This window comes from Ambystoma mexicanum, chromosome 7q (genome assembly GCF_040938575.1).
Source record: "Ambystoma mexicanum isolate Mex_15411 chromosome 7q, UKY_AmexF1_1, whole genome shotgun sequence".
Classification (NCBI taxonomy): domain Eukaryota; kingdom Metazoa; phylum Chordata; class Amphibia; order Caudata; family Ambystomatidae; genus Ambystoma; species Ambystoma mexicanum.
This window is the reverse complement of record NC_090941.1, coordinates 1042916126-1042928367: the sequence shown is the minus strand read 5'-3', so window position 1 is coordinate 1042928367 and position 12242 is coordinate 1042916126.

Here is a 12242-nt window from a genome sequence, read left to right as displayed (position 1 = left end):
GAGCAGTATGATAGTGTTCAATGCCACACAGACCCAGACATTCTCTCATGACTCCAGAGGTAAACTGTACCCCATTATCAGTAACTGGACTGGCCGGGATACCTTCCCTGTCGGAAATCTTCTCCAGAAAAGCTATGACACAATCAGCGGTCACCCTGCCAAATGCCGCCACCTCAACCCATCTAGAGGTGTAATCCACCAACAGCAATAAAAACCTGCACTCCGGCTGTAAGCATTCAAAGGGACCCATGATATCGAGAGCCAGCTTAGACCACACCTCCCTGGGAATATCAACCACATGAACAGGCTGGGGCGAACCACCCTGCTCTTGTCGCTCCTTCACCAACAACTCAACAGCTTGATCCATGGAAGGCCACCAATACTCCTCCCGCAGCCTCCTCTTGGTCAAAGAGCGTCCCAAATGCCCCTCATGAGCCAGCTCCAACAGCTTACCCCTCAAACAAACCGGTGGAATCAACTTCTCATCCCTAGACACGCCCCAGGGACCAACCACCAACTCTTTCAGCACATGGACATACCTTTTACCCTCTGGTTTGCTCATGACCACCTCCCAAACCCTTACTCAAACCTTCTCCGACCCAACACAGCTCTGCATCCCTACCACTCTCCAAGGCCCAAACAGACTTATCAACAGCGGAAATGACACACGCAATCTGAAACTCCTCCTCCAGACCACTACCAACCTCCTTATGACCAACACCCTCAGACACAGGCAAAGGCAAACGCGATAAGCAGTCGGCAACAATGTTCCTTTTCCCCAGCAAATACTCCACAGTGAAGTTGTTTTCCTGCAGCTCCACGATCCACCTAGCTATCCTTGGAGACACATTCACCCCTAGTGTTAAACACATGCACCAACGGCTTATGGTCTGACCTGACCACATATGGAATACCCCATAAAATCTTTCCAAAGTGCTTTGACACCCAGTTTACCGCCAAAGCCTCCCACTCAATCACGGAATACCTACCTTCCACCCCTTCAAAGACCTAGATGCAAATGCCGCTGGTCTCACTTCCCCTTCACACCATTGCTCTAGCACTGCGCCCAACCCTGCCTCACTGGCATCCACAGTAAGCATGGTTTTGCACTTGGGGTCAAAAGACCTTAAACACGGGGCTTTATCCACATCATCTTTCACTGCATTAAACTCTTCCATGCACTTGTCAGACCACTCGAATCTGGCACATTTCTTCAATAAAGCTCTCATTGCCACAGTTTTCTCAGAATAATTAGGAATAAATTTCACATAGTATTCTGATAAACCCAAAAATTCCTTCAACTGTTCCTTGTTGGAAGGCACAGGGGTGTCTTTTACCACCTCCACCAAATCAGCCTTGGGACTGATACCCTCCTCACTAAGAATGTGGCCCAGATAGGTCACCTTATCCACACCCACCTGACATTTTGCCAACTTCACCGTCAATTCTTTCACCTTCAGCACTCTGATCACATCACGCACTATGGCATTGTGCTCCTCCCTGGAACTGCTCCACACCAAAATGTCGTCTTGAAAGTAGAACACACCCAGCATGCCACCAAATAACTCATGCATCAACCGCTGAAACACGTCTGATGCCGACAGAAGGCCAAAAGGCAGGCAGCAAAAACGATATGCCCCAAACGGGGTCACAAAAGAGCTAAGTGGTCTGGAATCCGGGTGTAACTCAATTTGGTGATATGTAGCGGAAAGATCAAATGTAGAAAAACACTTGGCCCTACCGAGTGTAAGCAACAGTTCATTTATATTTGGCATGGGATGGCGATCCACCCAAATGCTCGAATTCAACTCCCGCAGATCCACACACATCCTAAGATTTCCATCCCCTTTCTTGACCAAGACCACCTTGAACAACCATTCTGAAGACTCAATGGGCTCAATGACACCCAACACCATAAATTTGTCCAACTCCTCCTTTAGGCCATCCCTGGCCAACACTGGGACACCCCTCACTCTATACACCTTGTGTACTGTACCCCTTTTCAAAACAATACGGTGAGAAAATCCCTTAAACCTCCCCAAAACATCCGAAAACACTTCAGGTACTCCGCCTTGAGCAACTCAGATGTCACTTGACCCCCCACAACCCCCACCTCCACAGGCTACATTTGACTCTCAGCAGCTCCATCCACCTCCTGAATACCCTGGATGAATTTCAATGTTCAAGGCTGCTTGCTCGTCCCACCCCAACACACTTGTACCCTTGAGCGCCACATAAAGTTTACAAATAGCTTGCTGACCCTTGAATTCAATGCACACTTGGTCATAACCCAACACTCTAATAGGATTCTGTCCATACGCACTAGGATTGATATCAGATGCGTGCAACATTGAAACCTCCTTGCCCAATACCTCCGCATAAACCTCCAGAGATGATGTAGTGTAGGGCTAACCTGAATCAACCAGCATATCAACAGGATGACCATCCACCAACACCGAAACCCACAGACCTCTCAGTGACACATGCAGTATCACACCCTGCTCAGGTTTAACCTGGAGCCCACACCTGATCCAAGACACCACCTTCCAGCACCGCACCCACCACAGCATTAACTTTGCACATGCAGGCATAATGAACTTTACATTTACATTTCCTACACTCAATGTTGGCCGCGGGACATTCCTTAGAACCAGTCAAATGACTAGACCAACCACACTTCCTAGGGTTCTTTAGGTTTGGACAACCTTCCTCCTTGGTTGTCACTCTTGTCAAACCTTTTTTTGTTATCCATGCCACTACCTCTACTGCGAGGTAACATAGCCTGGATGGCATCCCTGGAACTTTCCTTTTCGGTCACAATTTGTACACTCGCCCTAGATGTCTCAATCGCTCTTGCAATCTCCACCACCTTTTGCAATGGCGGGTCATTTTCGATCCATAGTCTCTCCCTAATCTTTTGACTACTGGTCTTCATCATTATCTGGTCTCGAATGTACTCATCCAGAATTCCTGAAAACCTACAGGTAGCCATCAGAGCTCTCAAAGCTTTCACATATGCGTCAATGGATTCACCCGAACCCTGTGCCCTGGAAAAGAACTTGTAAAGCTCCAGAGCCACATTTATTCTCCTGCCAAAACAATCCTCCAGCTTCTTTTATGCAGTCTCATATGCACTCTCTACTCTTTCACCATCGCCACTACCAGGCACTGTCACCGCCTCCCCTGGTAAATGGCGAAACACCCGCAAGCCCTCAGTGCCAATGCAGTTCAAGAGTGCTGCCTCCTTCTCTTCATCGTCAAACTTTGCACCACCAGCTGCCCTCAGGTACACATTGAAGGAGTCAATCCACTGGTCCGATGGGGACGCTGTCTCGCCTGGAGTGGGCAAGAATTCCGGGGGCGGCCTGGCAGTAGAATGAAACATGCCTCAACCCCCGACAGCACCAACAGAATGGAAGTTATGGGCCATCGAAACTCAGCAGAAAACCCAGCACACCACCTCCACAGCTGCACTGCCCTGTGCCTTGGTGTCCTAGAACTGCAGCGGTGAAAATGTACAGTGTCACAGTGCTTTAGTGGACCCCTTTCACCCAACCAGCCACAGTACCTTGAAAAGCGATTTGTCACACACCACCCAGGCGAGGCGTCTAATCACAGGCCAGGTCCTTGAGCACAACGTCTTCAGTATCTGTGGAGCAGCAGGATCACCCGGCAACAATAAGCCTTTCCCAGAGATCCACATGCCTCTTGCAGGCGTATGGCAGGGAAATGTGTCACGTGATCACAATAACGTGATTGCAACCTGGCTCCTTAGCCCCGCCTCACCAATGCCAGCAGCTCACATCCGTGAAAGGAAAGGGTATGATCGTGCCCTCACCCAGTCCCGATCACAACTCCAACACCAGGGCAAGCCAGAAACCGTTGATGCTTCCAATACCTTGCACGCAGCTCCTGCTTCCACCGCAAACGCAACCAACAGCGTAGATCCCAGCCGTGGCTGCTCCTCCTGCGGCCGCTCCCGGACTGGGAGCAACCTTCCAGCACACGCGGCCGGTCGCGGTGGACTCGGCGGCGAAGTCCGCACTCACGGCCGCCCCAGACTGGGAGCAGCCTCTGCGGCGATGACAGCCGCGCCGAGCCGAGGTGGAGTGCCCCTCGACAGCCCGCTGCCATCTGAAAGCAGCCCAGCCTAGGCTCCTGAAGGGGAATCTGGTCCTGCACCGCGGCACCCCAGTCGCCGGGGCCGCAAATCGGATTTGCAGCAGCTCCGCGGCACCCCAGTTTTCGGGCCACGAATCAGATGGGCAGCAGCTCTCGACTCAGCCTAACGGGCCACGCAGCTCGCCACATGCTGCCGAGCTAGATCCCACGAAGATCAGGGATCTTGCACGCGTGGAGCGTATGAGGGTTCAGATCTCCTGACGTTCCCCTCGTCGCCAATGAAGAAATCCACGGAGGCACGGTAAAGTAAGTATACTGTACTTTAATCTGAACCCTCAGCAGGACAGCCACGCCAACTGGAAGCAAACAACCAACTGGCCCGTGTGGAATGCTGATCCATAAACAAGGCAAAACATTCCACATTTACAGAACGCGACACAGGTCTATATAGTTCAACGCCCAACAGCCCATATGGCTTAAAAGAACTGCTTTTTAGCGGGTCAAATGGACCATCCGGCAGACTGTGAGGTAAAAAGATACATACAATATTGTTGTATGTGAAAGCGAAATCACAACACTTCTTTCCTCCGGTTTAATAGTTTGAATGCCAGTGTTTGTCAAGCTCCCACTTACCTTTTGCGTTTCTAGCACGCCTGGACTCTTTGCACCTGCTCCCCTCGTGCTCATTGTTTTCCAGGACTGATGCGTTCTCTGCCTTTCAGAAGCTGCACACTCCCCTGAATGCTTGAGGCTTAGAGGGATTAAGACCGCCCTGGAGGACGGAGAGACACCTTATATAAACTCCCCCACGCTGTCAAATCCTCTTCCTGCGCTCATGATCTATCTCGTCAAAAGGGCTCCTTCACCGGCACCCAGGTGAGTTTTCACATACGCTTCGCTATTCGAATGGACACAACACATTGTGACATTGCAGTCAAAGAAAGACATGAGTGACGTTCAGACAGTCCGTTTTATTAAACATGTTATTAGATGTGCGTTACTTGGAAGTGTTGCCATTCCAGAATGACTTTAGTTGTCGATTGATTTAGCATGTTGCTTTCTATATGGTTTACAGAATGCATCTTGTTTTAAAGCATCTTTAAACATTGCATCCTAAACGTTGAGATATCGATAACGAGAGCTTTCATCTTCCATGTTTTCAGAATGCATAATCACTAGTGAAGTTCATTGTTTGGTCATGCGTTCTCATTCTGAAAATCCTCACAGACTAATTGACTGCCATTGGGGTTAATTTATTTATTTAATTGGTTTTGTATAACGTGCTGAATACCCGAGTTCAATTTCTAAGCATTCGAACCTATGTTACTCTGGGTGGTCTTGTTTCCAAGACCAGCACGTTGTCACTGTGCTATCCTGCGTTCACAACGGGCCAATCTCTGCTGAGCTCACTCTCGAAAACGACCTTCAGTTTTAGGTACAGTAATGTTCCTTTGGTGATGCAAGATGAGCTATGACGTCAAACTGGGAGTGTACTGCTTGTAACTGGAAAGGTTATGGTGGCATGTTGGATGGTGCCTGCAGCGTACGGAGGTGGGGGTGAATAGGGAGGTAGTCAGCTAGGGTGTATGATTATTCGAGCAGGCACTCCTCTGCTTGTTGACAGACTGGGTCATGTTGCAGAGAGCTCACGGTGGGGCGACATTGGAAGAGTGAATGCAGGCCCTTTGTTTGGCATATCATTTGAGAGGAGATTGTTGGCCACCCCTAAACATAGGAGCAGTTCTGAAATGTACAACTTGTAAAATAGCACGATCAAACTTTTCTCATTCGAACACATTGTGGCTGGTTTCTTTTGTTATTCAAGCATGATGTACGAATCTAAACTAAAACAAAGTAATCATTCTAGAGGGTATTATTTGACTTTGGCACCAGGGCGGTGCAGCCGATCAGGTGCCCCGGTTCACGGGATGAAAACTCTGATCTCAGCTCGCATTCCACAGATCCCGCCTGCTGACTCCCCTGCCCGCAGCGCCATCTTACTCCCACCCGCCCGTTTCTGTTCTTTTTTTTAAACTATTCCCTAACCCGCCTCCCCTGCCCCACTTACCTGATTGCTGTGGTGGTGGCGATGACTGTTGCCACAGCAGCTTCACTGACACCCGCTTTTCCAGGCCACCATCGTGATTTAAGAGGGGCTCTGTATGGAGCCCCGCTTTCCACAACCATGGCGACCATCTTAACAAAGGATTTTCATTCATTCAACGTGACACGAGCAGTGTCTCGTTCAATGAAGGACATTTGTTATTTTTATCTTTTTTTAGCACCTCGTTGTGGGATGCTTTTACCCATGCATCCAAGCCCTACCATAAAACTGTGCAGTACTGGCATGGAAAACATCATGATGGCCAGAACTCCCCAGAGAGTGCACAGGGAAAACATGAAGAATAGGCTGCCACCCATTTTTGCCTATGTTGTGAGCACAGGAGGGCACTGCCTAAAACCACCATTGGGCTACACATACAGTAGCCTGAAACCATTGGGAATGGCAATGCTGATTGCCAAAAAGCAACTCAGAACTGTGGGGAATTCATTTTCTTAATCCCAAAAATGGTTGCAGTAACGGTACTCACCACTATCAGAAAGCCAGCGTTTTAAACCACCAGACTTTTGTGTAAAACTGAACAAATGAAACAAAACCAGGCCAAGGAAAGACTTGCTAAGAGGTGGATACAATGTAAAACTATATTCTGAAATGACTTGAAGGAAGTAATTATTTAATGTATATGTAAAAATTGTCAGTTTGATTTGAATGTAGAAAACTGGGAACAAAAAGTGACATTTAGCTGAAACCTGGCTTAATGAAACTGAATTTTGCCTGACAACTACCCCCGACAGGAGTTGAAACTGGATCAACAGCTGTGTTCCCAGGCCTGGCTGCCAGGCCTGGCTGCATCCTGAGGTCACATGGCCATGTTGATTGAAAGGGGAGTGGCAGCTGGGGACTACAGGGAGTTGAACAAAGGCCTGTCCTGGACTCAGGCAAATGTTATATTGGGGGGGCCGTAAAGTGGCTTCCTCTTAGGGGAAACTGGGAGGGGCAGTGCCTCTGCAAGCCATCTGAGCTTGGGGGAAGTGGATAAACCAGTTATTCCACCCTGTGATGTGGGAAGCCACACCCCTTTTTGACCAGGCCATAATTTTAAAAAGATAGATAACCCATAGTGCGGACTGGTCAAAATTATATAAATAATACCATTATTCTTGTGATTTTTCTGTGCACATTTTAAGAGGTGTTAGGACCCTGGGGTATGTTCCTGGGGATAGTAGCGGAAAAAAGGTTGTTACTCCAAATGTATGCATGTTAAAAATCTGACACTTTATCATCTGTAACCCATATCCCTGGGGCACATTTGTGTAAAATCTGGAAAGGTTGAGAGGTCGTTATCTGGATGAAAAGGGGAGAATTCTGTCATCAGTGGACACGACATCGTACAAAGACAGGGATCGGATGGTTTGGTGCTACAGAAAATATGTTAACTGGACCTATAATATTAGAAAAATGGTACATAGATAATATGTATTTGGGTCAGAAATAGATTTGTGTGCAATCTGACAAGGGGAGGTCCCTCTGACCATAAAACCTACAGCATCACTCTGACTCACATTTCCTTCCCCCAATCAAGGGAGAGAGGAGGAATTGGCCAATGATAAGTGAGAAGGGCAGGTTTAGTTATGACCAACTCACACACCCACTTTCCAAAACACATAAAAAGAGACTGCAAGGAAAGGTAGAGACATTCTATTCTATTTGCTGCGGAGCATGCTGACCGACTTTACATCCGGAGATCCAGACTTCAAATCCATCAATCTCCAGAACCTGTAGCAGAAATTAACTCCAGAATTTGTAGCAGAGAGGCCTGAATCCACCAGCTGAATCCTCTTCAGCAGGCCTCAAATCTAACCAAACTATTCAACAGCCGGGCGAGCTGTTTGAAGTTTTGCTGAGAATTTTTGCAAGAACCTGTAGCAGTACCCAGAAAGCAGTGTTACATCCAGAATCCAGAGAGGCTAGACCAGCAGAGCAGAGCTGACCCAGATCGCTGTGAGCAGAACCGGTGCCTGATTGACCCGCCGAGCAGACAGAACCGCAGCCGGATGTGTTGACCAGATCCGTGACGAGGCCTAGTTCAAATTTATATTGTGAGTACCTAGCAGAACTGTGCAGAACCAATCTCTAAGTTAAAATAATCTAATCCAAACTATTTTAACCTAAGTAGAACTGCCTCCTAGAAATCGTGTCATCTGTCATTTTTAAAGCTGCACAACTGTCACCTGTCAATTCTGCAGCTGCAAGCTGTCACCTGTCATTTTGAGCTTACTCTAAATCCGAAAAACTACCTTTATTTAATCGTCCGTTTCTCTGGAACCGTTTGGGCTAGGAACACATTAACTTTCCTCTGAAAGCTTAGAACCGACTCCTTATACCTTTACCGCACTCGCGTAATTTACCGCGATTTGAGATTTTGGCTCAATTTCTCCACTTGTCAAAATAGCAGCTCTATTCTTTCTTTTGTTAAAATCCGTTCGCAACTTGGTAATAACTCATAGAGCATTGCTAAAGTGAGCCTGAACTAATACCAACACGCATCTCCCACTCACCCTGAATCTTTAGAGGGAATTAAAATCAGTTGGCACATTTTCCCATCCATTGCCATCACATTTAAAAGCATTTTGGGCCTGTGGTTCAAACTCCTACCTGTTTCCTCTAAGCTTGCTGGGGGGGAACTGAATTTCGTATTGCATTTGATTGCATTCCTGAGAACTGTGTGCTCCTCTTTCCATCTCCTTCCATTTCTTACATTGCATAGGGGAGGGGGGTGAATTGCCAGAGAAAAAGTGATTATCTTATCTTTTGCTAAAATCATATCAAGTATTTCTGTACTGCATTTTATTCCTCATTGCTTTTCCCTTGAAACCATAAAAGTATTTTTGCTACTTTATCCATCCTATACTAACTCCTCATTGATTGTAAAGAAGTGTGCTAGTGCCAGATTACCCATTGTTGATCAACATCATATGTCTAAGTGTATTTTTAGATATTAATTTATTATAAAAGTGTGATATATATATATATTGTTTAATTTTTCAAATAAACCTTTTAATTTGCAAAACAAACCTACTTCTTGGCTCAGTGGGGTCAGGGGGATTCTAAGAGGGGGGTGTTATACAAGGGTTGTCATCCAGAGTACTGAACTGGATATAAAAATACATCAATAAGGGTTTTCCTCAGCATCCCAGACTAGGCATTGACTTAGCTGTAGTGTTGATTGAATATCGCTTACATCGTGTTACCGCTTTGGTAACCATGGGCAACACAGGGGAGTAACAGCCTGGGGCCTACGTTAACCACCCTCACTTCGCTGGTGTCGGTCGCTGGACCGTTACCCTCCGGTGTTGCCTGTGGAACAGGTGCATAACGTCATTATATGCACCGGTCCAAAACACACTTTTATGCATCTTCCATGGCGCATTGTAGTACTAAGACTTTTTTTCAGAAATGATTAGCGCCCCTTTTTTGTTTGACGTGAGACATTCCTACAATACATCAAATGAAAACTCGCTCAAAATTATATTTGGAGGAGGGAAATGTGAGGTTTGACATCACAAAGGATTTGGGGAGGGTTCATGAGAAGCAAATGGCGAGTTTGACATTATGGGGGGAGCCAGAAGGGCCTTTTTCAGTAAGAAAATGTTTCTTTCCACTGGAATCTCACAGGATCACCATGGGTAAATCTTGAGTCAAGCAGGAATCGAAGCACATCAGGAAGAAATAGGACAAAATAATCTTAGAATAAGGCCAGGCAGAACTTTCACTGTAGGGGTACACTGGTGAGAGCAACAAAGGAGGGGGGCTGCACAGGTAGAGTTGAAATCGGGTTGTGAAAGACATTTTAATGAAAAGATTTTTCATTTTACTGTGGTAATCAAAAGACATTGTTTTTCCAGGGGAGCCCTTCTTGCGGCAATGGAAGCCTGTACAAAAGGATTGGCAATTCTGTTCCTGTGGGAAATTCTCTGGAGAAAATGAGAATGGGATGAAAGAGTTGGAAACAAAAAAAGAGGCAAAAGATTGAAAAGTGGATTGCAGTGTTTTTACCCTTACATTTGAAAAATGGCAAGTGGCCATGATGGAAGTCCATGGCCAGTGGGACACAGTAATTTACCCAACGTGGTATAAAGTGGCAGGGGACACAGTGGAATGATGTGGTCACTGGCCATGACCAATGGCAGTTGGCACATGATCATTTACTAATAAAAGTCATGTGGGATGACGAGGGGGGGGGCATGGTCATTGATCGACCAAATATTAGTTTCCCGTGAATTGGACGCTTTTCGTCCTCCAGTGAAATTGATTGATTAGCGACCATGTAACCTTGAATTGGTCATCAATCTCCCAGTAAGCTTTAACGCCCACCACCTTCCTTCTGCATTTTGTGAGGTTGATCGGGTGGGGGGAGCTGGGGGTTGACAATCAAATGGAATGCTTCCACTTGTATACATTTTACTAGGGTGCTACATGGGGAACTCGAGGCTGGGGGAATCTCTGAGAGGGGAACAATGACAGAAACGTTCAACGACTTGATGCTGCAGTGTCTTAGAGTAGTTCGAGGCACAAAAAAGTTGCTTCAATCGGGGTTTCCTATGGGTGCTTATGACCATAGGATTGGCAACGCGAAATAACTAAAAGGACAATAATTGAGGCCCCTGATGAAGGAACATCATACCCCAGAATCGTATCAGAGGGCAAGGAGAGTGATTACACTCTGTATAAGAATTACATTAAAACCATCAAATTAAGCAGGCTGAATATTGACAACTGGGGTATGCTGGTGATGCTCAGGTCACGTAAATTCTCTGGACTTCTGGACCATAATCAACAGCAAAAAATTGCTATTTGTGTGCACGGTCCCGCATACGTGGCCTCACTGGACAAGAGTTCCACGTTAAACCACGTAAATCTCTCTGTGTTATGGTCAAAACTGCTGAACTTGCACATTCCTACTGAACTGGTGGGCCTGGTGGGGCATTTGCGTCAAAATACATCTTTGAGGGTGAGACTCACCAAGGAGGGGGCCTATACAGTGCCAGTCACAACCCATGTGGGTCGTACTGGCCCTGTCACGCTTTAACGCCTATATTTCCGACATAGACACGTTGTGGATGGAGGTTACCTTTCCACCGTCAGAATGGGGCACCTGTAATTGAATTGGATGGCATTTGCAGATCTGGTTTTCTTTGATCGGACACCTGTTGGTCTACGAAGGAAGTTAGATCTGTTCTCCTCGTACGCGGTTAAAAACAACTTATTGATAAACGGATCCAAGTCTAAGGTGGGGATCTTCTCCAACGTGTCCAAACCAAAGACCATGTGTTGGACCTCTGGAGATCAAAGACCTGAAAGAGTCTTGACCACCTGTTACTTGGGCTATAATTTAACAAACACTTGTTCTATGTCAGAGACTAGGGAAGGGCTGAAGGCAAAGGCGAAACCTCTGGTCTCCCAATTAAAGAGGGTCTACAGTTTACTCTGCAGATTCTCTCTTCTGCCTTTAATAAAGCATTACTTAGTCAAGGTGGAACCTATAGTCATATGCGGGCTGGACTCCTTAATATTAGAACTGAGAGACATCCTCTACACTATACAGGGTATGATTTGGAAGAAGATCTTGAGTTTTACGCAAGGGTTACCCAATGCAATAATCCAACATGTTGTCTGATCTCTCAGGGGGCAAGGTATCTGTGGAGGCAACTGACTTGCTATGCTAAGGTCATTGGGCCCCCTACGCACTCACTATATGAGGACGTGGGGATTATCTGTCCGCATGAGACGGTTGCCTCATTGGTTCTATTCAAAACTTCCATGATTGCTGTGTTGGAGGAAATTAACTCAACTGAGGAGGAATTGGTGAATAGGCCGGCCATGACAAAAAAGAAGCTATTCATGTCAGACTGGAGTTGCGCAATACAAAAGGTGGGGGCTTACCCGTCCTATAGGGAATATGCAATCTTCCTCAGAAAACGAGGCAATCTGTCTAAATACATCTCCCTGTTTCCATCAGCCAGAGCATGAAGCCTATACTTGCGGTTCAAACGGAACA